At 33.8% G+C, this 27,729-nt stretch overlaps 1 long non-coding RNA gene across 2 annotated transcripts; it reads left to right on the top strand.

Moving 5' to 3' along the window:
• On the top strand, positions 1-27,729 carry LOC131552221 (uncharacterized). 2 transcript variants are annotated; one of them, XR_009273936.1, is made up of 4 exons: positions 2-137; positions 646-711; positions 27,254-27,318; positions 27,410-27,729. It is a non-coding gene; the product is annotated as an uncharacterized LOC131552221 (long non-coding RNA). The 2 variants fall into 2 exon arrangements; XR_009273933.1 differs by having other exon boundaries at positions 1-711.

Genomic DNA, 27,729 nt, shown 5'->3' with positions numbered 1-27,729 from the left:
TTGAGAATGTCTTGAGTCTTAACCAGGAACATACTCTGAGTTGAATGAACTTACTCCCGGACCCGTTTTTGGAACCACATACCTCGAGTAAGCAAGGTTAGGGGTTAGTCAACCAAAAGTTCAGGGTTTATCTGACGGTAAGTTAACCATGCTTTCTGGAATACACCCCTGGTCTGAAGTGGTGTTACCCATCGGATTAAACACACACACACAAAACGCATACACATCACGATATATAACACTATATTAAGCCTATATTAATATTAGTGTAATCATTTAGCCTATTGTTCGCTTCACTCACTGTTTTTAACTTGTAATAACACGTGCCTTTGACTAGCAATTTATCTAAAGTCTAGTTGACTATGGGGCTGTTGAACTTCTATAGCCTATAAGCAGGGCCGTCCTTTGGGCGGTGCAACTGGTGCGGTCGCACCGGGCCCCGCGGTGAAAGGGCCAAGGGGGACCCCCCTCCCCGGAACGCGATCATGAACGGTCATCCCTACTTCGCACCGGGCCTCGCGTCAGAAAGGGACGGCCCTGCCTATAAGTCCTCCTAAATGTCTGTACTGTTCCTCAAATAATTTGTAATATCTATTGTCTAATAATATAATAAATCTCAAATCTCTTTTTGCCTGGTGTCAGCAGTAGTGTGATGATCCTTGGGAGTCTGAGGATAGTTTATGGGCACTTTCTGAACAGACCACAACACCTGTGAGTGCAAACATTTTTATTTATTTATTATTTATGTACTTATTTATTTTCATTCATTTAAATTGTCAGAAAAAAATTTGCTATTGCCATGAATAATTTTTTGTAGTTGCAGTATTTATTGTCTAAAATCTTCATTACATTGCAAATGATCTATTCTGATATTGAAAATGTGGTTGATGCACAAGGTGGTGCTATTGCTCCGTTTTTATGGAAAGACTGCAGCAGTATGTAATGTTGTTTTACTACTGAATATGGCCTGAGTAAAAGCATAGTAACATTAAGCATAAATGATAACCTCATAAACGTCTCCATCCATGAATAATCTTGTAGCAAAAACTAATCTTGTTGGAGTAATAGGGCTTTTATTGTGCTTGTTTGCTGAATCAATACGAATGTCTGTGAGCTCTTGGCAATATAAAACTCCTTTTAAGTAACAATTAAAATACCCTAGCATGATTGATTTTACATTAGCTGCCTCAGCTCTTAAAATAAGCAGAATAGTTTCCCCTCTAGTCCCTTTTTTGTAAGTTTTGAGGTTTTCATCACTTGTGTTTTCACCCAATCTTTGTTGCAGCCATAATCGTTAGTTCATGCATGTTTCTGTAAATGTCTGTTTTTCTGAATAATCATGTCTAAGTTTTTCTACCAAGCTCTTCCGTTTTTGTGATGCCTGTTACTCTAACAAATTGCGAGTGCAAGGAATTGATTGGACTGTTGAGACGAATAAGCCTCATTGCATTGGAGGTGAATGGCTGAATAAAGCCAGCAGCAGCTCTTCAGTCCTTCCTCATTGAGAAAGTGAATGAGATTAAAGATGCTGCACAGAACTCATGGTGAATGATAAAAAGAGGACGTATTGATCAAACACACCCCTGCAATGTATCACTGGCCATTTGTCTGTTTCTCTCGGTGCAATAACTGAGGCTGGAGAAGAAACCAGCGGGAATCACTATTTCAGAAAAGACACCAGTCAAATAACAATGAATTTTGCTCTGCTGTCTGTTATATTGTTGTTGTTGGGATATCAGAATGTAAAGGCTGATGCCAGGAACTCCAAGGACACATTTAGGTGTTTAAAATGCCTCACTTTGTATTTTGAGATCTGAAAATCTTAATTTTATCAATAAAAAATATTTGTATTAAAAAGGAATATTTGTATTAAAAAGCGATATTTATTAAATATAGATTTATTTATTTATTAAAAAAACAAATGCATTATTTATTTAAAATTTATATTTTATTTATGTATTAATTATGGATAATTAGTAAATATTAATTTAATTTATCAAATATGAAAAAAACTATTTTTTAAAATCGCACATCAACTTTGCAAGTAACTTTGTCTCTGGTTTTGTTATATCTTATTTTGTTTATTTATTTAAAATATATTTTTAAAATGTTTTCTTATTAAAAGGAATAATTTTATTAATTTAATACTTTATTAAATATGAATATTTATGTATCAAATATGAATTTAAGGTATTCATGTGAATATTTATTAAATATGTATTTATTCATCAAAAACGAGTGTATTAATTATTTAGTTGATATTTGTATTTTATTTATTCATTATGGATAATTATTAAATATTTAATATATGAAATATGAAAAAAGTCCAATTTGATCACACACAAAATTTGCAAGTAACTTTCTCTCAGATGCGTCTCCCAAAATAAAAAAAACAACAATAGTCAATTGTTGACACGCAGATAATATAAAAATGTAGCTAGCTTAGAATAACTTAGAAAAATGTTTAAATTCATATTAATCTGATTTTTAATTGTGTATTTAGGTGCATTAGCCAATCTGAGCACAGTTTGAGATATTATTGAGATATCTTTTCTCAGGAGAAACATCTGGCAAGCAGGAGACACCAGTAATAGTGTCCATTTGCTCTCCATTTTTGTTTTCTAGGTGGATGAGCTTTGGACCAGCTTGGAAAATTAAGCTGGTCTTTTTAGCATTCATTTTCTTTTTTAGAATTATTTTCATCATCTTTATTCAAGCGGTCTTCAGTAATGGGGTCAGGGGGTACAGTCAGGCCATTTTAGTGAATGCTGTTAATGTGAATGATGTTAAAAAACCTCTCTCTTGCAGCATCTTTCTCCCTCGTTTTGCCCTCTTTCTCCTAGTCCTGGCTGATACATTTCTTCCTGTTTGCAGTCACCTGCACTTGTGAATAATGCAGCGTCTCCATTGCGTGCATCGCTTTGAAAGCTTATTTGCCAACAGCATCCCTGAATCTTTTGTGGAGCACATGGTCCATTTAGTTGTGCCTTTTAAAAACAAACTCTAAAAAGTCTTTTGACTCCCCTGTTGGACCCTCTGGCATCCTCTCTGGCCACTTTCTATTTTTAATCCCAGTCTGGCTGGAGGCGAGGAGATGAAGCCCCGAGGTGTTCAGCCATGAGCCTCTGATGTCAGCTTTGCTGTTGCAGGTTCAACCCGTTGAGCTTTAATGGCAGCAGTTTTGGGCTGAGCTTTTGATTTGGGGGTTTTGCCGACTGATCGTGTTTGATCTCTGCCTTCAGATGATGTGATTTTGAAGTTTAGTCATCATCTTAGTGCATTTAACCACTTTATATAAGACAAAACAGCACACACAAGCAAATATTTGACTATTAAATTGTTTAATCAATTAATGTAATATAAATATTAATCTATTTAGTGCAAATTCATTTATTTGATATGAATGTACTTAATATACATTTTAAAACAAATTAATATTTTTAACATGACTATGCAATATTAATATTTATTTAATACAATTGTATCTAATAAGTTATTTAATACAAATATATTTAATATGAATTTATGTATTATGAGTATTTATTCATTTAATACAAATATGTATTTAATCATTATTTAATATGAATAGTTATTTAATACAAATTTATTTAAAGAGTATTCAAAATGAGTACACTGTAAAAGTGATAAGTTGACTTAACTTAAAAAAATTTAGGAAACACATTGCCTTAAAATGATTAAGTAAATAATAATTAAAAAAAAAAAAGTTAAGTGAACTTGACAATTCACTTAACTTATTTTTTAAATTATCATTTACTTAAAAATGTTAAGGGAATGGGTTTCCTAAATTTTTTTTAAGTTAAGTCAACTTATCACTTTTTACAGTGTATTTATTAATTAAATTAATTAAATATGAATATATAACATATTTTTTATTATTATTTTTATTTATTTTATTTATTTCTGCAGTGCTTTTTTTTTTTTTTTTTTGCCTGGAAGAGAAAATCTGTACTTTTTAAAATTGTTGATCTGCTATCCACCAAATATTTAATGTTTAGATTACTTATTTTGATTGTTTCAACAAACAAACCAATTTTGCTGTAGTTCCGTTGTTAATTTGCATTTGCTCAAATTAGACCATAAACTGACTGTATAGTGATTGTTGACATGATTTATTGTAAGTGCTGATCAGCTGGCTGGGTATTAACAGTTGTGCAGAACGCATTGATTTATTCAGTCTTTTCAGTACTCTCAAATCTCCGGGGCCCAGGCATTTGTGTGGTGCTTAACATTACCGCCGCTTTTACAAGTGCTTTTGATGATAACAGATGTTCAAAGGATGCGTTCAGGATTCCTTACGCCTTTCTGCAAACCAGCCTAATGTAATGCAGTTCATTATAAAACCGGCAGCGTATGTCTTGGCAGCGTGAAATCGAATGCAACGTATTCATATCCTGCATTTATCAAGTGACCGCAGGGTCCTGAAGGTAAAGAGACTGTGTGCCGAACAGCAAAATGATCTGTAATAGCATGCAACGCGAGATTGCAGGAGAATAGACTGACAGATATAACTTGAAGTGGAAATTCTGATGAAAGATGAATTCAGCGCATGACTAGGGAGTGTTTCTGGATGTTATCCAACTATTACTCTTTAAGCTGAAAACTGTAGAATAAAACATACATAAGCAGTAAAAAGTAAAGGTTATTGCATTTTAATGTTCTAAAAGTCAATATGTGTCTGAGTCGGATTATGCATTTAACATAGTGAATTTTAATGTTAATCATATTTTTTAAATAAATCTAATCAGCTCACACTCTTCAGGCTGTTCGCTTGGAAGAAAAAGGAAAAGTTCCCATCAGCAAAAATGACTCCGTACCGGTGTTCAAACACTCGGATGGGTTTGACTACGTGATAAAATCTAGACTATGGCAGGCAAAAAAATAACATAAAGAATATGTGTAGAATACATAATTTCACACTCTGTTCTTCACTTCATCCCAAGAGAATTATAATGAGTTTTGCGCATGGACATACATTACTGATGTTCCCTGTGCAGACTAAAAGCAATTAGTATTTACAATTGAAACAATCCGTTTTATGATTCCTTTATTTGTAAATCGGAAGGATGACGTGAGTTTTAAGTCATAGTGATAGTGATCATTTTGAATGATGCAGGCGAATGGCTTTTAGACGTCCATGTTGAGGAGTGCTGTTATTCCTCAGTGAATGACTGGCGTGTCTCCTGGTTAATGGGCTGGAAGTTTCGTGGGATTTACCGCACACTCGTTAAAGGCTGAGATCATCTAAACGGCTGTCTCTGGAGATGGACTGCTCTACAGACATCAGATAAACCCCAATTAGTTCCCCCAGCCAAGATAAATGGCCATATTTGCATTCACCTCATTAATATTCCTTTACATTTTGCCCTGTGTACTACTTACACTTTCCATTTCTCCTGTTTTTATTCATTTATTAGATCCTCGTCACTTAATCTTAAAACTGCACTCAGTGGTGTTTTGATTATATTATTCTGGATGATGTGGCACATGTATACACCAAAGTTATGACGTCTTTTGTAAAAGAATGTCCTATGGTTAATTTATTTCAGTAAGGAAATTGTTGAATAATGTGTTTGAGAAAAAACAATGTTAGTTATGCAATGTGAAGTAATGCATTTCTATAATAAATTGCAAGTTAGCAACACTCTCAGCCAATTATAAACTAAACAATACTTACTTCATTAAATATTCATGTGCTTTGTATCATCACAGATGCTTTTATGTGCTGTATTTCATTTTAGAGTGAAGTCTTTATTGTATAAACAAATATAGCTGAAGCATTAATTATGACGAATATTTAAACTGTTATACATTCAATTAAAACAGCATTAGCAAAATGCTTTTATTTTACTTTTTATTTTATGGACAACATCCTTCTCAATATCTGTGTGTTTCAGACAGAAGAAATTCATAGAGATTTAGAACTTTACTGAACTGTGTGAATATGAATATTTATTTAATATGAATATGTTTGTATTTAATATGAATGTATCTATTTATGTAATATATATTCTATTTATTTATTTACATTTAATATGAATATTTATTAATTTAATACGCATATGTTTATTGCAATTTTGTATGAATATTTATGTAATCTGAATATTGATTAATTTAAGTATTCATTTATTAAATAATATATGTATTTATTTAAATATAAATATTTATTTATGAAAGATGAATATTTATTGATTCATATTTAGTAAATAACGGTTTTGTATTTGTCACAGCTTTTTAATGTTTTTGTTTAAAAAATAATAATAATATATATATATATATATATATATATATATATATATATATGTGTGTGTGTATATATATATATATATATATATATATATATATATATATATATATATATATATATATATATATATATATATATGTGTGTATATATGTGTATAAATATATATGTGTATATATATATGTATGTATGTGTATATATGTATATGTATATATATATATATATATATATATATATATATATATATATACAGGTGCTGGTCATATAATTAGAATATCATGAAAAAGTTGATTTATTTCACTAATTCCATTCAAAAGTGAAACTTGTATATTATATTCATTCATTACACACAGACTGATATATTTCAAATGTTTATTTCTTTTAATTTTGATGATTAGAGCTTGATTGAAAGTCAAAAATCAGTATCTCAAAATATTAGAATATTACTTAAGAACAATACAAGGAAAGGATTTTTAGAAATCTTGGCCAACTGAAAAGTATGAGCATGTACAGCACTCAATACTTAGTTTGGGCTCCTTTTGCCTGAATTACTGCAGCAATGCGGCGTGGCATGGAGTCAATCAGTCTGTGGCACTGCTCAGGTGTTATGAGAGCCCAGGTTGCTCTGATAGTGGCCTTCAGCTCATCTGCATTGTTGGGTCTGGCATATCGCATCTTCCTCTTGACAATACCCCATAGATTCTCTAAAAGTCCTTTCTTTGTATTGGTCTTAAGTAATATTCTAATTTTCTGAGATACTGAATTTGGGATTTTCCTTAGTTGTCAGTTATAATCATCAAAATGAAAAGAAATAAACATTTGAAATACATCAGTCTGTGTGTAATGAATGAATATAATATACAAGTTTCACTTTTTGAATGGAATTATTGAAATAAATCAACTTTTTGATGATATTCTAATTGTATGACCAGCACCTGTATATACTGTATATATAAATGTCTGTTTTAAAATCTACTAAAAGAGAATATTAAAAGTTTAGACATAATCTAATCATCATTATTAAACTCATAAATATGCAAATTGAAACATAAATCCACAGTTTACAGATATGAAAGTGTTTGAAAAAGTTCATACTGAAAAAATGGCTGTAGAAAAACTTGCTTGTTAATATCACAAAAATTAACAAAGAAATGGCAAGTAACACACAGAATAGTAGTAGAGTTACTTAAAAGTATTTCTTGGGAGAAACATGCTCCAAAAACCCTTATCTTTGTTTTACTTACAACTTTAAAAAATCATTTATTACAGTGTGTAACTAACATGGACGATTCAAGATTTAGAGTGCTTCGAGTTTATTAAGATATCCAGTCGCGCAGAGGCGTAATTGGTAAGAAAAATTACCAATTTGGAATAAACACATGCAGGGTGAATGGCCAGAATTACTGAGAAAACCGATGACAAGATTGTAATTGGGGCCTAGAAATGCACAAAGCGCAATAGTGCAGCAGTGACAGTGATGGGACGGGCCGGTCCGTGCGCTCTGATGATAGAGACCTCTGCTGGTGAACCCCTGACATGACTCCTGCGGGTGTGACAGTATTTCACAGCTCACTGACGCGCCTATAATTAAATGCCCTGTTAAGCAGCACTCCAGCGCAGCACTCGCCGCAACAGTCAAAGAGTGAATATAGTCCACTAAATGAATAAACTTTTTAATGAGCTCTCGGCTTTCTCATATAGCCATTGGCTGATAAACGATGCGCTTCGTGTTCTTGTTTCGTGTCTTAACAGCGCTGCTCTTAATTCAAGCGGCCCACAGTTTGTTCAGTGATTAATTGAAATGCTCTGCAAATGTGTGTGTGAAATTACATCTATTTATAGAGTCTGAGAGTGTCATACAGACACCAAATGCTTCTCTTTTGCATTCTTTTCTAATGTAATGCAACATTTCTCATTAGCAACCTAAAATTTTACAGTTGCTCATCAAGTGCACTAATAGACCCTTATTCCTTCGTGATCCTTGACCTTTCTTCCCCTGAAGAAATGAAAGTATGCTTGGCTTTATTTTGTATTGTAACCCTCATCCTTATGTGATCACTTGACCTGAAGCCTGCTCGCTTTAGCCTTTTTATTTCAACACCGTTGTTAAAAGTTAAAAACATGAGTTGATTCCCTTAAGTTGCATATTCTGTTGCCATTATGTATTGTACTGGATGTATCATTCATTTTCTAATTAATCGATTAGAAGCATCATTTAGACTATTTTAAGGTGAGAATGCTATATCTAACAAACCTAACAGATGAAAATAACCATAATATCTACCCTTCTGGTCAAATATTGCTCTGCAAACATCAGAAACAGCTTTAATTTCTCAATGCTGGCAAATGACTATGGTATAAGCAGGATGAGCAGGAATCTATTTATTTAACCTCATAAATATGCAAATAGAAACATTAACCCAGAGTTTGCAGATGTAAAAGTGCAGGGTGTGAAAGCTTAAATCTTGACCGTTCATAAAGTATCACCCATGTGAAACAAGAGCCCTGTTTACACCTGGTATTAAGATGCATTTACGTTGATTGGATCACAAGTAGGGAGACACATTCCCATGAGTTTTAATACACCTTTTTTCAAACTCTTTCCTGATTTCTTTGAGGGGAGGGACTGTGGGCGGGTGTATGTAGATCTTTCGAGCTAATATTGCAAAATAATATTTTACCTATGAATGTCAAAAGTAGGCAATGGAAAATGCTACGGAGAGCAGCAGCTTCCGTTTCTGCTTGGATATCCGCAAAACTACATCAAACACTGTGGGTTTGTGTTAGAATCAGGACTGGTTAAACATTGTTGTATACTGGTCTCACAATACGATTTTCTCACTTTCTTTTAATGAGATTTTGGACAAATTCAAAATGGAAAAAGTGTCCTTCTCAGACAAAATGCTGTACATTTATTTGTGAAATTGAACAAAACTAAATTGGAAATTTAAAACAAATCCCAAATCAAATATATGAATGAATAATACAAATAGAAGAAATCTCTTCATATAAACAAAACTAAGGTTTTGCCTGTGCTCATTCCTTGCTTGGATTTTTTTTTTTTTTTAAAGGAATATCAGCATGTCCACATTTTCCAGCCGAAAATGCATTTGAAGCAAAAACAGAATTGTTTTAAACATGCTAAAATAGACTTTAGCTTTGTGAAATTTTGCTACATAAAAGCAGATGGGCTGAATGAGAGTGCAAATTCACTCTCTGACAGTAGGTGGCGCTTATGGAACAGCAGCGATACAGCGTTTCCTTGGTTAATGCTGTAAACAAAGAAGCGCTGCGTTTATCCACCTTTTTTTCGTAAGAGCAGCTAATTCTAAATACTCTATTCCGGTTTCATCCACGTCTAGCTATTTTTAGCTGTACAAAACTACTCATTTTGCTGGTTGATATGGAAAATTGGTGTGCCTTACCATATTATTTTAATGTACTATTTTAATTATGAACAAACTGGTTTGTAGTGCAAACAGTTTTACCATTTACTGCATGTTGTTATTCCTCTCGTTATTTCCCTATAGTGGTTAATGAACCGGAAGTGTCGCCCATAGGCTTACTTCCACGTTGAAGAATAAGGTGGATAAATACTCTTAAATATGCATTACACAGAGGTAAGATGAAAAGAAAATACCATCTAAACTTTTCTAAAGACAGTCAGTTCCCCTCAGAGATGCATTCAACTCCTATCCCCAAATACTCTATTCGTTTCAAATGTCATTCTACTTAAATCATCACATATTTTCATCGATTTTAAACTGGCTCGGGGTGAACTGCAACATCCTTTTGACAAAGTTTACATTTCTTTAACAGCATGTCCCATAATGTTTAAGAATGAGGTCAGTAGTCAGAGAGGAGCAGGTCTTTAGTGGCTGTTCAAACGCATTCGACCACATGAGCATCTACAAAAGCAATCCAGTCTAATGCATTTTTGACTTCGTCTGGAAGTGGTCAAAAGTAGAAAAGCTCAAAACTTTTCAGACCCCGTTTATACCTGTATTTAGCATTGTCTACTGACAGAAATCTTAATCTTAATAGGTGTAAACGGGGCCAAGATAACCCAGGGTTATTAAGTTCATGTAGTAATAACAATTTCCAGTTTGAAAAGCACAGTAGCCTCCCACTTTGCTATGTTTGAACTGAAATTGCTGTCTTCTCGATAGAAATGTCTTTTGTTTCTTCAGCTGATCGTCATAGGAGCTCAGGGGGAAGAACAGAGCAGATGTTCGAGCCTCCAAACACCAAAAGCACGATTGAATCCTCTGAAGGCGCTGCATAAGTACTCGGTGTGATTTTTAGCTCCTGCAGGAACTAGTACAAGCGTTATTTGGGGAACACGTATCCTCTGAGAAGAGCGCGGTTAGCAGGAGAGATTAAACACCGTATTGAGACAACTTGGATGGGATATTCTCATTACTTTTTATCCTGTCATTTGTCATCCCGCTAGTGTTACTGCAGATTGGCTGTCTGCCTTGAGCTCCTTCCTTCTCTGTCGTTTTCTCCATGGCTCATTTGGATGATTATAGGACAGAAGGACAAACCGTATGGTGCTATCTGTGTCCTGGCCCATTTAAAAACCCATACTCTTGTATTGCCTTGTAATTCCTCAGTTATAGCAGACTAAGACAAAATGTGCTCTTTTTTTTTGGTATACTTTTTTCAACTCGTTAAAGGTCTTCTGAAGTCATTTGATGGCTTTAAGTGAGGAGCAGACCAAAACTCAAGACGTTATTCACTGTAAATCATTCTCTTTGATGCTCTATTGTCATTTGCATTTGTTTATTTGTGGCCAAACACCTTATTGGTTAAGTATTCCTTAAAGAGGATCACATATGGAGCTGATTGCTGATATTAGAACAGTATTCAGAAAATGAACTGTCTGAAATGCGATTGGATCAGGTTGTTGCAGTAGCTTCAGCCTAAAGTCTTCTTTCATAAGCATGTTTGTCTTTTAGAAATAGGAAAGTGATATAAGGCTGATTTGTCTTGTTCCATCTTTATTATCAGCTCTGAGAAAATGGTTTCTCAGAATAGTTGTTAACGTCCTGTGCCTCACATCAAAAATATGTTGACGCTGAACGAAATGATGTAATGGGCGGCATCGTAAATACAGTGAGAGAAAAGGGAGGAAACTTACTTGGCGAAGAAGAAACTGGGAGATGTTTCGCAACAATCAGACACAAGCGCCACTCTTGAGTGTCATGTAATGTTTCCTACTTTGAAGCAATTTTCTTCACAGTGATGCATAAAATTAAAGTAGTTTAATTGGTATTTCATTTCTTAAGTATTCTAAATGTTCTTATAAATAGCGATGATTAAAAAATAATAAATATATAATTAGCTAAAACAGTATTTTTATGGTAACACTTCAAAATAAGGTTCCATTTGTCAACATTAATTAAATACAATAGTTAATATGAACAGTGAAACTTCTAAACCATTTAAAGGAACACGCCACTATTTTTGAAAATAGGCTCATTTTCCAACTCCCCAAGAGTTAAACAGTTGAGTTTTACCGTTTTCGAATCCATTCAGCCGATCTCCGGGTCTGGCGGTAGCACTTTTAGCTGCAGCTTAGCATAGATCATTGAATCTGATTAGACCGTTAGCATCTCGCTCAAAATTGACCAAAGAGTTTCGATATTTTTCCTATTTAAAACTTGACTCTTCTGTAGTTACATCGTGTACTACAACTGACGGAAAATGAAAAGTTGCGATTTTCTAGGCCGATATGGCTAGGAACTATACTCTCATTCCAGCATAATAATCAAGGAACTTTGCTGCCGTACCATGGGTGCAGCAGGCGCAATGATATTAGCGCCTGAAAATAGTCCCCAGCTAGGTAACTTTGGTCGGCATGGGTTGGCAAGCCCCACAGTTGCACCACCAGTTCGAATCTGCTCTCCTCCTCCCTTCTGCCCCAGTCTGTTCAGCCACACTTTCTTGCCTTTCACGTTCCAAAAGCTCATCTTCAGTGTATTCCAGTTCAAATAGATACGGTTCAGGATCTGCACCAAAGTAAATATTTTCTGAATCGTCTCTCACAAATGTTTCCATGGTTGCAAGGCACGCTGCCCTGTGCAAGCAGGTGGTCACGTTGGTTATGTTGATTGCACCTGCTGCACCCATGGTACGGCAGCAAAGTTCCTTGATTATTACGCCGGAATGAGAGTATAGTTCCTAGCCATATTGGCCTAGAAAATTGCAACTTTTCATTTTCCGTCAGTTGTAGTACACGATGTAACTACAGAAGAGTCAAGTTTTAAATAGGAAAAATATCGAAACTCTTTGGTCAATTTTGAGCGAGATGCTAATGGTCTAATCAGATTCAATGATCTATGCTAAGCTGCAGCTAAAAGTGCTATCGCCAGATCCAGAGATCAGCTGAATGGATTCAAAAACGGTAAAACTCAACTGTTTAACTCTTGGGGAGTTGGAAAATGAGCCTATTTTCAAAAATAGTTCCTTTAATCTTAGTTCATGTTCATTTCAACATTTACCAAATACGAATACATTATTAAAATCCAAAGTTGTATCTGTTAATATTATTTAAGTTTTTTTTTTTTTCATGAATTGGTCAGTTTTGAGATTTTGGGATATTTGACTATTCATGAAGTTTCAGACTACTAGACTCTTTTAGACTAGTGTTTCTTTTGGGTGACTTTTTCTTTTCATCTGTAGATTTCTGACTTTACATTTGTTTTATTCCTAAAAGAAAAAGTGTTTATAGAGGGATTTGTTTATGTATCATTCACCTCATTTTATACATTTATTCCTAAATGCATGGTGATTTTCTTTCTAGCTGTTGACAGTATTTTCACGTTTTAGTGATTGAAAAATGGTTTATCCCCTAAAAACCTTTGACTTTAATATGTCAGCAAATTTCAATAAATTTTTTTTTACCTGATTTAACCAAAAATTTGTATGCAAATTAGTCAACATTTTATTAAATGTCATTTGCATAGTTAAACAACATTTTGGAAAACCTGTAATGCAAAAAATATTTGTGTTTCTTAATCAGCTGGGGAAGTAGGACTATATTGTTTTTTTTTTTTATTGTTTTTTACTCTATTTACCTAATAATTAATGTGTTTTAATTAACGAATGGCAACAAAGATTAATAAGTTCTGTATTAAATATATTGTTTATTGTTAATGGATTATCTAATGCTAACCAATAGGGCCTTTTTATAAAGTCTTATCTATTTTTATTTTACAATGCTGTATGTGATATTTTACATGGAGTGAGAACATTTGGATGTTTTTCAAATGAAAACATGAGACAATTATTGACATCATTCAATGACTACAATGCTTTTTTTCTAAGTTATAAATCAAACAAATGGAGTATGTTTTAGAAAATTATATTTTCAGTCTTTAAACTAAAAAAAAAAAAAAAAAATCATGTTTAATTCAATGTGTACTTGCCATTTCTTTGTATTTCTTTGTGAAATTTAATAGCAATTTCTGAGTGAATGGTTTCAAAGGGATTTTTTTCGGTGTACTGTCTATTAGATAATTTTGGTCCTGAAGGGTTTGATGAGAAATGTTGGAGTATATATACAGTAGCATTGTGAGGATTTACTCTCCACGAAGATTAATCTTCAGTGTCTACCCTCACATTTGCCAAGATATTGCTTAATGCCTTGAACAATGTGCCTGTGAGAACAACGGTCCCGAAGACCATAAATATAGCCATTTTTCTTCTTTCTCTGTGCGAAGCCAAAGCGCCGGGCTTTGCTGACTTAAATTCAATGAAGGGAGGAAAAACGAGCCAGTGGTCGGTGGGTGCCATTTGTAAAAATTCCCTCGATTTGAATGAATTCACATGAAATAAATGTTAGCAGTCATGACAGGTCATTAATATAGCGCTGTGTTGTGATTTAATGAGGGAGCGTTGAAATGCCACAGGAGACGGCGGTGCTACGAGAGAATTTTTATTTCTGGTTAAGCGCTGTGTGCTTCCCATTGTGCTTCTCTGTCTCTCTCACCATCCTAACAAACCTAAATCTGCAGGATTAACCAACAAGGACAACGTTTCTGATGCATTGTTATGGAAAGTAGCCCACACGGCCAGAAAACATGTACAGTATTATTAAATAGTTGCACCACCATTTATTTTTTTCTAAATTTGAAGCATCCAAGCACTTTTATAAAGCATCAAATGGAGATGCACGTTAAAGTTCAAGAGCATCTTACATTCACGTGAAGCAACACAAGCTGTTTCAGTGCTCAAAAATGTATTTTTAGTGGGTATGGTACATATAAGGAGTGCAAACTTGTTTTCTGTGCCAATAATAGCACTGCATGTTATTTGTATGATGTGAAAGATGGGAAATAGAAATGCAATAGGTGAGCTTTATGGTGCATTCACACTGACAAGTAATTTTCAGTGTTTTATGTTTTTGAGAGAAATCTCTTCTGCTCACCATGCTTGCATTTATTTGATCAAAAAGTAAAAACAGTAATATTGTGAAATAATATTATTAGCATTTAAAATAATTTTACTATTTGAATACATGCATTTATATGATCAAAAATGCAATAAAAATGCTAATACTGTTTTCTATTTGAATATATGTTAAAATGCAATATATTCCTGTGATGCAAAGCTGAATTTTTAGCATCGCTACATCATCTATTCCTTCCTTTTTTGGGTGGGTGGACCACTAACAGTTTTTAAGGAGTATTTCTAAATCATTTAAGTGTCTGGAGCATGAAAGCTTTGCTCTTTGTCTGATCGCATCGCAGGCACTTACATATAACATCAGATCTTGTCCACATGGAACTTCTTGTCTTTTGCTCTCGTTGTCATCCTTCATTGTCACTTCCCCTCTGAATGAAAAAGGAGCACTCACTCAAATAGACTGATAATGCAGAACTGCAGATAAAAATGACTGTATTTCTTTGCTTTCAGTGCTCTTTTAGTATTATTCTTTGCTTTCAGTGCTCTTCTAGTATTATGGACACATTTCACGTTTTTCTCAAAGTCGTCATAGTTGGGTAAACAAATATTGGTGAATGGAAACGACAACAAATATCATATTTGTGTTACCATTTAAAAAATAAATAAATAAATGTAAAAAAATACACCATAATCAAAACAGAGAGAAAAAGGCAGCATGTGTAATTTAATGCCAAGGTAATAAAACACAAAGTATAGTGTAATATAGAAAATTCCATACTACAATTTAAAGTGATTTTAAAATTTAAATTTTAAAGTATTAGTATTTTTATTATTATTATTTTTTTAATGTTTTGATATGTCTATATAGTTTTAAATTTTGTAGTTCATTTACTTCTATGTGAAAGAGAAGTAAGCAATTAGCAGAAATAAAATAGTATTTGTATTTTATTTCAATTAAATTGTATTTCTTTTATTTAGTCTAGTTTTAGGTAATGACCCTGAACCAAATGTTTCCTGAAAAATGGTGCAAACTTTTATTTCTGCTCCTTGACAATTGGTAGTACCATGATATTCTTTTAAGAAAGCGTAGTCGTAAATTATTGTAAACTAGCATGACTTCAGAAGACTTTTATGGTGCTTTTTTATCGTTTTGGTAGTGTGACACCTCATTGTTACCATGAATTGTTGAATTGGAAAAATGACAAATAATGAAATTTTTTTCAATGACATTAAAAATGACATTTTTGCTCAACAATGCACATCACGTGGCAATTTTGGAGGTCTGTATCTTTTCAAACAAACAGGAGTGGTACTTGTGCAATACAGCTGCTAATATTCAATTATGGAGCAAATAAAAGGCACATTAAAATAATCCCATTTGACTTTTCTAAAGCATGGACAGGATAGCTTTCCTGTAGCTCAAATAGTAGAGCATGGCGCTAGCAACGCCAAGATCATGGGTTCGATTCCCAGGGAAAGCAAGAGCTGATAAAATGTAAAAACTGTAACTTGAATGCAATGTAAGTTGCTTTGGATAAAAGCGTCTGCTAAATGCATAAATGTAAATGCATGCGTCATTACACTAGTTTGGGCAAATCTGAGCCAAAAGTTCTTCCACCTGCTCAAAAGGTGCATCAATCCTCATAGCTGAACGGCTTCATAACTCTGTATTTGTTAAAGCTTCACACCCTCACATTGATATTCATCCGTCTTGTGTTGCGATTCACAGAGCAGAAAGGCCTTTAAAACACGGCCAATATATTTTGAAGCTCTCTACTGATTTTCACATAGAAATTTGTTGCAATCCTGTTAAGGCTTTATTTGTAATACGCTCCAGTATTGATGTTTTACTTAGTGCTGAGAGCTTATTATATATTTCCTGCAGCACACAGAGAGCTGTAACCCATCATCACCTCTCGCGTCATGCAGTTTAGCGCCGACATTTGTGTTGCAGATTCCAGGGATTTTATAATAAAGAACATTTCCTTTGCTGGACATCCATATACATAGTTGCACAGTATTTAAGCGCGTTCTCATAAATATATGTATGCATGGTAATATAGTGTGACGTTGAGTCTATATGATATATTATGCTCAGTGTCTCCACAGTAATTCATAGCTGTACACAAACTGGCTTGATTTGTGGCATCAAGAGATGGGCTGCTATTGGGCTTCAGGCGTGGGATTTCTTAAATCAGAGCTCAAACTCTTGATTCATGGTTGCGGTCCGGCCTGCCAGGTGGTTCTATTACTTTTTTTTTTTTTTGTGGTCCCCAGTTCAAACATAATGCATAACCAATAGGCATCTTGACAGGCCATAAAGAAATCAGGCAGTATAACATAGTGTGGTTCCTTTAACTTTCTTCCGGTTTCTGTTTATCTCTATATGTATCTCTCTTTTCTTTCCTGAGGTTGGGAATCTTATTTAGGACAATGAAACTGAATGGCATGACAATCATTCATTGGTTTTTGGATGTCTGCATACTTGTAATAATCTTTCCTGTGTTGCTGAAAGAGAAATGTTTTTTATTATATAATATTATGTAATATTATAATATTTTATATAATATTAAAAAATATATTTTATCTAGTTTTATCTGCTGTCTGAATTTAATGTGAATTGAACTTGGCATTGCAAAATAAAAGGCAATAGACAATAAATAAACATCTTCTCACATCAACAATGACGACAACAAACATACCTCACAATTTGTTTTTTTGTTCCCAACGATTGATTGAGGCAATTCCTAGTAATGTGGTTATGATTAGTTATGTTTAACCAACCAGAAACTGTTAGTGTTACTATGTGTAGTATGTGTTTAATTACTGATGCCAAATGTAGTTAAAATCTAATGTTATAGCTAATGATACACATTCAAAACAGAAATTTTATGAATTTGGAACATAATATAAATTTTCAAATATTTAATATTTTTGCAATTATAAATATTACAAAATTGTAAATTAAATAAGTAAAAAAAAAAAAATGTCTGCAATATTTGTTTTACCAATTTTATATACTGTATATATTATAAAATATAAAGTATGATTTTAGGAAATAATAAAAGAGAAATTAATAAACATTGTACTTATTATTTTATATAATTATATTACAAAATTAAAAATGTAAGAATGTTTAGAAAAGAATAAAAAAATACATATTTTGTAATTATTTTGCAATTCTAATTCCACACACAGGGTAAAAGGCTCAGCAGCGAGGGGTAAAAGACACACAATATTGATACAAATACTTCAGCTAAAATATTGTTTTTTTAAATAATGTCTAAGTTAATACTTGTTCAAAACAATCACTTTAGATTGCCAATAATTGATGTTTGTGACAATATCTCTGGCTGTCGTCGATACAGGATCATCGTCTTTCGACGCACCCCAGCAAGGGGAGGTTATCACGGGGCAGACAGCACGTTGCCTGTTACATCGTTTGGGCGGCCTTGTTGAGCGCAGTGGCACTGATATTTCACACACTTTAAGCTTTTATTTTCCAAACATAATAGGATTAGTCCAACGAATCGTTCGGTTTGTGATGTGTACCGTACCAACCGGTTCAATATGAATACGCGTATCGTTACACCCCTATATATATATATATACACGTTTACATGCTAAAATTATTTTTAAAAATGTTTTTGCCGTTGTAGATGTTATAATATAAAGATAATATAACAGAGATGGCGAAGTCATAATGAAATTAGGGCTGGAGGGTTTAATCAGACAGTAATGGTCTCTCATCTGTAATGAAGAAAAAATGCAGATAAACATTAATCTGGGCTGGAAATGATGCATCTTTTCCCACATGGAAGTCGAGGTCATGTAGTATATGTAGATAATTTCTGGATCACATCCCTTTTCTGTATTGCTAAGCCCTGCGTGAATAAGAGATGAAGACACACATTCAGAGTTTTTACTTTTAATAAGTTTTTAACTATTCTTTTTGTGTAGTATTGTTTAGTAAGAGCAAATCCCTTAAAACTACTTCCTCAAACATACTCTTCCTCAATAATATTTGCTCGTCGTTAAGTACAATTGGAAGCAGATTGGTTAAATTCTATGTATTATTTCTCCTTCATTCCACTTCTCTCATCTTTCCAGTGCTTTTCTAATTTGGTTTACGTCATCGATCCTCTCCTCCTTGCCTGCAGTTCTTTGAAAATATATTTTCCTTCTCCGTGTGTTACTCTCTTGACAGAAACTCCAGCCCTGCTCCTAATCGTTACAGCAGCAGCAGCCGGGGGGAGGCATGTACCCGTCCCAACGCTGGTGTGTCACACCTCATCTAAATAAATCTGACGGCTTTTACTCAGGAGCAGTGCTTTGTAGCGCAGGAACAGAGGAGCGGCCTCAAATCAGCTGCATAGACAAAACCTCTCCATTTCCTCCAATACACACCATGTCCTTCCACTGAGCTTTCTTTGTTGTGCCATGATTTTTTTCTTTGTTTGTTTTTCTTTATGAAGCATTTTATATAAAATTGTAAATAAAATGTATGAATATTAGAGGTATAATATTATAGAATATATATATTTTTTAACATTTAACAGTTATTTTTAACATTTAATGTTATATAGCAATTCTGTTGAATAATGCAAACTTAATCCAACTTTTATTAAACTTAATTATAACGTGAAATGATATATAAACATTTATGAATATTATAAGCATATTATCATTTTACTGTATTGTTACATTATTATAATATTATATAATATAATTAATATAACAATTAAAAATTACAACAAATTAAACAATGTAAAATGATATATTTATGAATACAAGTATTATATTGTATTATTTGATCAGAATTGTAATATTCTATACTGTAATTGTAATATGTAAAAATAATGACATTATATTGTAATAAAATATAGAAATAATTGTATAAATAATGTAAGTATAATATTATTGTGTTTATATAATGTAATTTTTATTTAGAAATATTAAATATATAATTATATTATAAACTGTTAGGCCTATTATATACTATATAAACTATTTTATTGTATTTATTTACTGATATAATTAATAATACAAAATTAAGAAATATTAAACAAATTAAAATACAATTGTAATGTAATATATAAGTAATATTAAAAATATTAAATGTATAATGTTATATTATAAAAACTTATTATATATAAACTGTTTTTTGGGGGCAGTAATGGACATTATAAGTTCTGATATAAAGAAGATGAAGTTGTAGCAGTCTTCACAATAGTACAAATGTTCACTGACTTTAAAAGGATTTTTTTTTTTTTTTTATATAAACATTTTTTAATAGACATTTAATAATAATATGTGTGTGTGTGTCAGGTAAGACAGCTCAGACACATTTATCTGGCACGTTACAGCCCCAATGATGGGCAATTCATTACTGTGCTGCGTTTGGATATTAAACATGAGAGAATCAGTGAATCTCTGGCTGTTTACTCAGTTAATACAGTCTGATTTCCTTCATTAGCACTGCTGCGGCGGCAGCTTGACTTCCTTCAGTGTGAAAGAGTGTCTGTCTGCTGGGTAATTGTTTAACCTCATGAATAAGTAAAGCCCTGCTATTGATGGAGATGAAAATGTCGTGCGGCAGACTCTTTGTTTCGAGAGCTCTGCTACATGTCGGTATTTTGTAGTATATTTGAGTCTTTAATGAGCAGCGTTCTCCATTTGTGTAATATATTAGCGCGTGGTCAATAGCTGCATCAGCCCTGTAATGAATGGTGCTGTTATCATGCGGTGGGGAACACGATCGATCATCTTGTTTTTCACGCCCTATAAGGTGTTATTGATTAACCATAGCTTCTGTAGTTTTCATTCTTCTCGCAGTGTTGTGTGTGTTAAGTTCATCAGAAAATAATTAGCCTATTTCAGATGCCTGTTTAATCGCTGAAAGTTGGAGATGAGAGAGTTGTATTGCTGCAGATATACTGATTGCTTACTAAAAATGTAATTAGTAACTTTCTGTCGTTTCATATTCATACAGTTATTTGAAACCTATCTTTATCGAACACTCAAGGTGAATTTTTCAAGAATATCATGGTTATGTTTTTTTATTCTTGATGAGTTCATGACTGAATTAATGATGTGTGGTTTGTAAATGAATCATTTTTGCAGTCTGATCTTTTTCAGTGAATCAGTTGATTCACAAAAGCAGTCCCAATGATTCTTTTATTAAATCAGATGGTTCTCAAATTCAACTCACTGACACATGATTGAATTTCAGCAAAGGAAGATTTTCAGCGAATAACAGCTTGCTTTTGGTCTGTTCATCACACAAATCTCAAATAAATTCAGAAGACTTTTAAGATCGCACAGGATTCATATGAACCACTTTTATGGTCGTTTTATGCTGCTTTTGAATCATTTTTGATGCTTGACAGCCCCAGTGTTCATGCACTTTCATTGTTTTATCTCAGAAAATAAAATGAAAACACTTTTTAACATATTTCAAAATTATCTTAAATGTATGATTTCAAATATACGTTGTAATTTAAAAAAAAATATTTTTGAAGTTGTGTAGGCCTATATATAAAACATTATTGGAGTGTGTGTTCAAAAAAAAAAAAATTAATAATAATTAGTGAAATTTACTAGCAATTTCTGAGTGAAAATTTTCAGCTTGAGTATTTTTCAGCTTACTTTATAGTTTACAAATTTCATGTAAAGACCGCTTTTCACAACCTGTGAAATTTCTGAATAATAAAAAAAATCCTTTCCTTTTTCTTGTCATACTGTTTCACTCTGAAATGTGACATTATGTAAGTAAAATGGACTGTTGTTGACTTTCAGCATCAGGTGAGGTAAACTTCTTATTTTCAGTGAGAGAAACTTGTTTTTTTCTTAAATACGTGTTGAACTTTTCCAGTGGTGGACCAAACGTTCCCTCACCTCCCAGCACAATCATATCAAATCATCTTTAAAGAAGGGGGTTTTGCCAGCGGACCTGTTGAGCGGCATGAACACTTGGATGCGTGCATCCGTCGCTGAGGAGCCCGAGATAATTGGCAGAGACAGAGTACCATTTGGTGCCTCTGGGGTTGTTTGAAAAGTAATTGGATTTTCCCTCAGACCATGGGGAATTGAGGAGTGCTTGGAGAGGAAAGGAGCGTGGACAACAGTGTACTCGACTCTGATTGAAAACGAAGCAGGATGGCTCTTCCATTACGGCACAAACACCTTCCCTCCCGGAAGAGCTTTTCTTTCATGGATTTGGTGGCTCTCTTCTCTCCTTGCATTGTTGTCTTCTGTTGCTACAGCTGCTGTTATTATGAGAAGGGCAGATAAAATGTCACCTGGTGTCCTCACGTGTAGCAGGGTGAAGCACCAACCAAGTAATTGTAACGCTGACTAGTTTATCTTAACCCCAACCAAAAGTTGTTTATTTGTGTAATTATTTTCAATTCTTTCTTATTTAAATAGCTTTTATGACAATGTTGCATTTATTTTAATTGTTTTCATTTAAATTGTATTATTAAATGAATTTTAATGATTTACTTATTTACATTAAAATATTAAGAATTATTTACATTTTAACGTAATTTTAATTTAATTCCTTTTATTTTGATTTTGATTTAATTTATTTAAAATGTATTTATTTATTAAAATAAATTTAAAAAATGTATTTAGTTGCATATCATCTTTTTATATTTTATTTAATTATTTTAATGTTTGTATTTATGTACTTATATACATATAATTTATGTATATTTTATTAAATTATTAAATGTATTTTTAAAGTTTTATTTACGTTTTTGTTTATTTTTATTTGAAATATATTTAATATTGTCAACGTGTCATTTTCCACAATACATTTCAAGACAATTTTTGTCAGAACTGCCTCTGTTTTGTGTGATATTTGTAATTTTGTAATTTGTGCAATAAAATGTTTCAGATACTTAGCTTATATATTTACTGAAAATCTGTAAATTGTATATTAAAAAATATTGAAAATTACCATATTGAATAATCAATTATAAAAAAATAAGCACATCTCTGCTCTTTCTTCGACTGGAGCTGCACAGACCAGGTCTGATTTCATTCCTGCCACTACAGTGGAGAATCCCATCATGCTCCTGCAGTCTTCATCAGTATCTCTGTTCTTTGACTGTCGTTCCTGCTGGTCTTGGACTGGCCTGGGTTCGAGAGTTTTGTGAGCTCTTGTTGTTAGTCCATCTTCACAGCTGTGTGTTTTGTGACAGAAGTAGAGATGATGAGGTTATACATCACCTCATGAGTCTCTCTTCAGACCAGGACCAGAAAATGAGTTTGGCTTTGACATCTCTCTGGTTTGCCCACAGCACCAGCGGCTGCTATCTACAAGTATATTGCTCATTTGGACCATTAAAATTCAACAACTCAATTCAATAACACCTTACTTAACTTGTATTCAACACTCAACTGAATCAAATACACTTGTATAAGAGTGTTTTTTTATGAATAGCTGGCATCGAATGGATTTACCCAGGTTAACATCTCCAGCTATTGAGTCTCTATTGTAGTTCAGTGATTCAATGCGAGTCATTATGTTGTTCTGTTATATTTCTCTGAAAGTACAAACTCAATATCCAGTCAATAGTGTTTGTATGATCTGATATGACACTCAAGTGTGTCCTTATTTTGTATGATTGTATTGAAAAGGAAGACTTTCTGTAAATAATTTTATCTTAGTTGGTCAAAAGTGGATTTTGCCACACTTCACATTTTCTATATGTAGATTTTATATAGCTGTTATGATTTTTTTCAGCTTTCATTCTTTAAAGGGATCATACTTACAAAAACAAATATTTACTAACATTTAAAATACATTTATTCATTGAAATACTAGTTTACTACTGAAATACAAGTTTATCTTAAACACCCTCCTTCCCTAATGTATATTTTTTAATTTATTTTACTTCTCTGTTATTTATTATGTTTTATTTTTATATATTTATATGAGTGTGGGTGTGTATGAATTTTATTATATTTATTTCTTATTTAAATTGGTTTTTTTTTTTCAAAATTGTGCACTCCTTCCCTAATGTATGTATTTTTAATTTGCATTACTTCTCTGATATTATATATTTTATTTATGTGTATGTATGTGTATATATATATACAGGTGCTGGTCATATAATTAGAATATCATCAAAAAGTTGATTTATTTCACTAATTCCATTCAAAAAGTGAAACTTGTATATTATATTCATTCATTACGCACAGACTGATATATTTCAAATGTTTATTTCTTTTAATTTTGATGATTAGAGCTTGATTGAAAGTCAAAAATCAGTATCTCAAAATATTAGAATATTACTTAAGAACAATACAAAGAAAGGATTTTTAGAAATCTTGGCCAACTGAAAAGTATGAAAATGAAAAGTATGAGCATGTACAGCACTCAATACTTAGTTGGGGCTCCTTTGCCTGAATTACTGCAGCAATGCGGCGTGGCATGGAGTCGATCAGTCTGTGGCACTGCTCAGGTGTTATGAGAGCCCAGGTTGCTCTGATAGTGGCCTTCAGCTCATCTGCATTGTTGGGTCTGGTGTCTCTCATCTTCCTCTTGACAATACCCCACAGATTCTCTATGGGGTTCAGGTCAGGCGAGTTTGCTGGCCAATCAAGCACAGTAACACTATGGTCATTGAACCAGCTTTTGGTACCTTTGGCAGTGTGGGCAGGTGCCAAGTCCTGCTGGAAAATGAAATCAGCATCTCCATAAAGCTTGTCAACAGAAGGAAGCATGAAGTGCTCTAAAATTTCCTGGTAGATGGCTGCGTTGACTGTGGACTTCAGAAAACACAGTGGACCAACACCAGCAGATGACATGGCAGCCCAAATCATCACTGACTGTGGAAACTTCACACTGGACTTCAAGAAACATGGATTCTGTGCCTCTCCACTCTTCCTCCAGACTCTGGGACCTTGATTTCCAAATGAAATGTAAAATTTACTTTCATCTGAAAAGAGGACTTTGGACCACTGAGCAACAGTCCAGTTCTTTTCTCCACAGCCCAGTTAAGATGCTTCTGACGTTGTCTCTGGTTCAGAAGTGGCTTGGTAGCCCTTTTCCTGAAGACGCCTGAGCGTGGTGACTCTTGATGCACTGACTCCAGCTTCAGTTCTCTCCTTGTGAAGCTCTCACAAGTGTTTGAATCGGCTTTGCTTGACTGTATTCTCAAGCTTGCGGTCATCCCTGTTGCTTGTGCACCTTTTCCTACCCAAATTCTTCCTTCCAGTCAACTTTGCATTTAATATGCTTTGATACAGCACTCTGTAAACAGCCACACCTTTCAGTAATGACCTTCTGTGACTTACCCTCTTTGTGGAGGGTGTCAATGTTCGTCTTCTGGATCATTGCCAAGTCAGCAGTCTTCCCCATTAATGTGGTTTCAAAGAACAAGAGATACCCAGAATTTATACTGTAGGGATGGTCATTTATTCAAACTCAAATGTAAATATTCTAATATTTTGAGATACTGATTTTTGACTTTCATGAGCTGTAAGCTCTAATCATCAAAATTAAAAGAAATAAACATTTGAAATATATCAGTCTGTGTGTAATGAATGAATATAATATACAAGTTTCACTTTTTGAATGGAATTAGTGAAATAAATCAACTTTTTGATGATATTCTAATTATATGACCAGCACCTGTATATTTATGAGTGTGTGTATATGAATTTTATTTTTTATTTAAATTGTAATTTTTTTTTTTTTTGAAAAATTGTGCATTAATTTAATTGCATAAATTTATTTATTTTTGGCAGTTTTGGATTATAAATGACATCCACTTTTGTTTGATGAGAAACAACAGCTTGATCTCCTTTACTCTTTACTCCCCCCCCCCCTCCCCTTTTCGCCGAAGCACTATATAAAACACCATCATATTTCATGTTCAAACACCCTGCGGCTCATGTTTCTTCCCCCTCACTGCTTTCTCTTTTGATCCTGAACCAGCAGCAGCTTGTTCTGCACTGTCATGTTTTGCTCTGCTCCTCTAGATCGCCCTCTAGTGGTTATTTGTCTGTGACTCTGTTCAGCCCCCTCTCTCGTTGTTAAAAACGCCGTGTTTTTCTCCCAGTAAGGTCTCTGGCGGCAGGCTGACGTTCTTTATCTCCTCTTACACTTGACTTCACGTGTCCTGAGCAACATATGAGACATCTTCAAATAACAGGGCTCTGTAAAATTCCCCAAAAACTCTCATTGGTCACCTTTGACCTCACGCATTGCAAGTTGCCTCTCTCTCTTTGCGGTGGAGTGACAGGTTGGTGTGTGTTTATTGATCGTGGGGTGTTGAGTTGCTGTTGGGAAGGTCGGCTCCGGTGCTCCAGTGGTGTATATTACCTGCAGTGTTTTGCTTCCTCCGTTCTGACCTCTGAACCCATAAATCTCTGTGAGCTGGGATACCTATGGTCACGCTGGCTAAGTGATTGATTGTTGGCTTGAAAGCCCATCCTTTATACAGGCTTTCTGAGCTGTTTGTTATTCAGCTTGTCTCTCTGAAGGGGAGCAGCGGTGTCGTATCGTCCTCAAGGGTAGGTGCGGAGAAGTGCTTCTTCCTTCAGATACAGCACATACACAACACACACAAAAATACATTTGACAGTTTCTGTGATTTTCTTCAATTATGGGTGTTTTTTTTAGCCTTTGCACTGCTAAATGAATTTTAAAATACTTTTCACACTTAGACACACAAACACACAAACACACATACACACGCACTCTCACTATTTAGTTTGTCATCTAACAATGTCCAACACTGTTTTATTTCTTATTACTTTGACAGCAGTCATCATTGGATGTTTTTTTCTTTCTAAATACACACAATTGAATGATATTTCACACTTTGAGCTTAATTTGACACAATAACAGCTTAATTTGGATATTATGCTTGATGAAAATATTGATTACCTGTAATATTTTTTTCGATTTTCTTTTTTTCTCTCCACAAATCACATCATACACTGTTAGACATTTCTGTAATTTCTGCAGTTATTTACTGTATATCACCCAGTATAATACTGCAAATTCCCGTTACAGTAAATAACTATAATACCCTTTGCATCATGGGAATTTTCTGTGCCGTCAGACAGACCCCATATACAGGGACTTACTGTATTTTTTAAAATTGCTGTATACTACTGTATTTGCTGTAACGGCCTTTTTGGCGCCATTCTATTGAGGTTGTTTTATTTTCATAATTTCTCACATTTGGATTGACACGATTTGCCCAACACCGTTTCTACAATGCCGCAACAGCTTGGGACTGACTGCACTGGACCCGTTACATCGCTTGTAATGACTGGAAAATCTGTTTGTCTTTCATGTCAGAAACAGCGCGAGCGCTTGGAGTGCATCTGTATGGCAGAAATATGCCGGGACATTACTTTACTGTCCGCATCCACTGTAGATCGTAATGTTATATATAATAGGTATATTGTCTTTTCTCGAGTCCCGCCGTGCCACTCGCATCTGCGTCTAAACAAGTTTTATGGCTAGCTGCCTTTCTAGTTTTAGAATTAGTTTGTTATAGTTTTTAATGGAATTTAAGATTTACTGCATTTTTTTGTATTTGTGTTTTAAAGGCAACTGCAATGAAGCATCAAGAAAGACATGAGCAGGCCAGCCACCCTGAGACTGATAATTCATGGTAAGAGAACAACTATGGTTTTGAGAGGTTTGTGTATTCTATATGGGGTTTGCCTTTTAAAAGTGTGTCATTTCTACTTCTTGTATTTCAGAGAAGACATTTCTGTCACTAACAAAGTGGATGGTGAGCAAAGATGGTGGCCACGTTTTGGAGCAGCACCTGGGTTTTGCAGATGGCTATGTATTCTTTGGCTGTTTGTCTTTTTTCCTCATTGTGTTTCTGTTGCCTAAAGATTCTTTTGTGAGGATAAATCCAGAGGACACAACATAATGCACTGCAAAACGTCCTAAGACAGGAGAAATGGTGAAGTTGCACTGTTCCAGCATTGGGAGACTGTATTTTTAAGTGTTGTACATGCAATGTTTTAAATAAAGAATTTGATATTTAGTAATTGTGTCTGTTTTAACTGAA

The sequence above is a fragment of the Onychostoma macrolepis genome, chromosome 01 (genome assembly GCF_012432095.1).
Source record: "Onychostoma macrolepis isolate SWU-2019 chromosome 01, ASM1243209v1, whole genome shotgun sequence".
In the NCBI taxonomy this organism is placed as follows: domain Eukaryota; kingdom Metazoa; phylum Chordata; class Actinopteri; order Cypriniformes; family Cyprinidae; genus Onychostoma; species Onychostoma macrolepis.
Note: the sequence above shows the minus strand (reverse complement) of the source record. Positions and strands in the feature narration are given on the sequence as shown.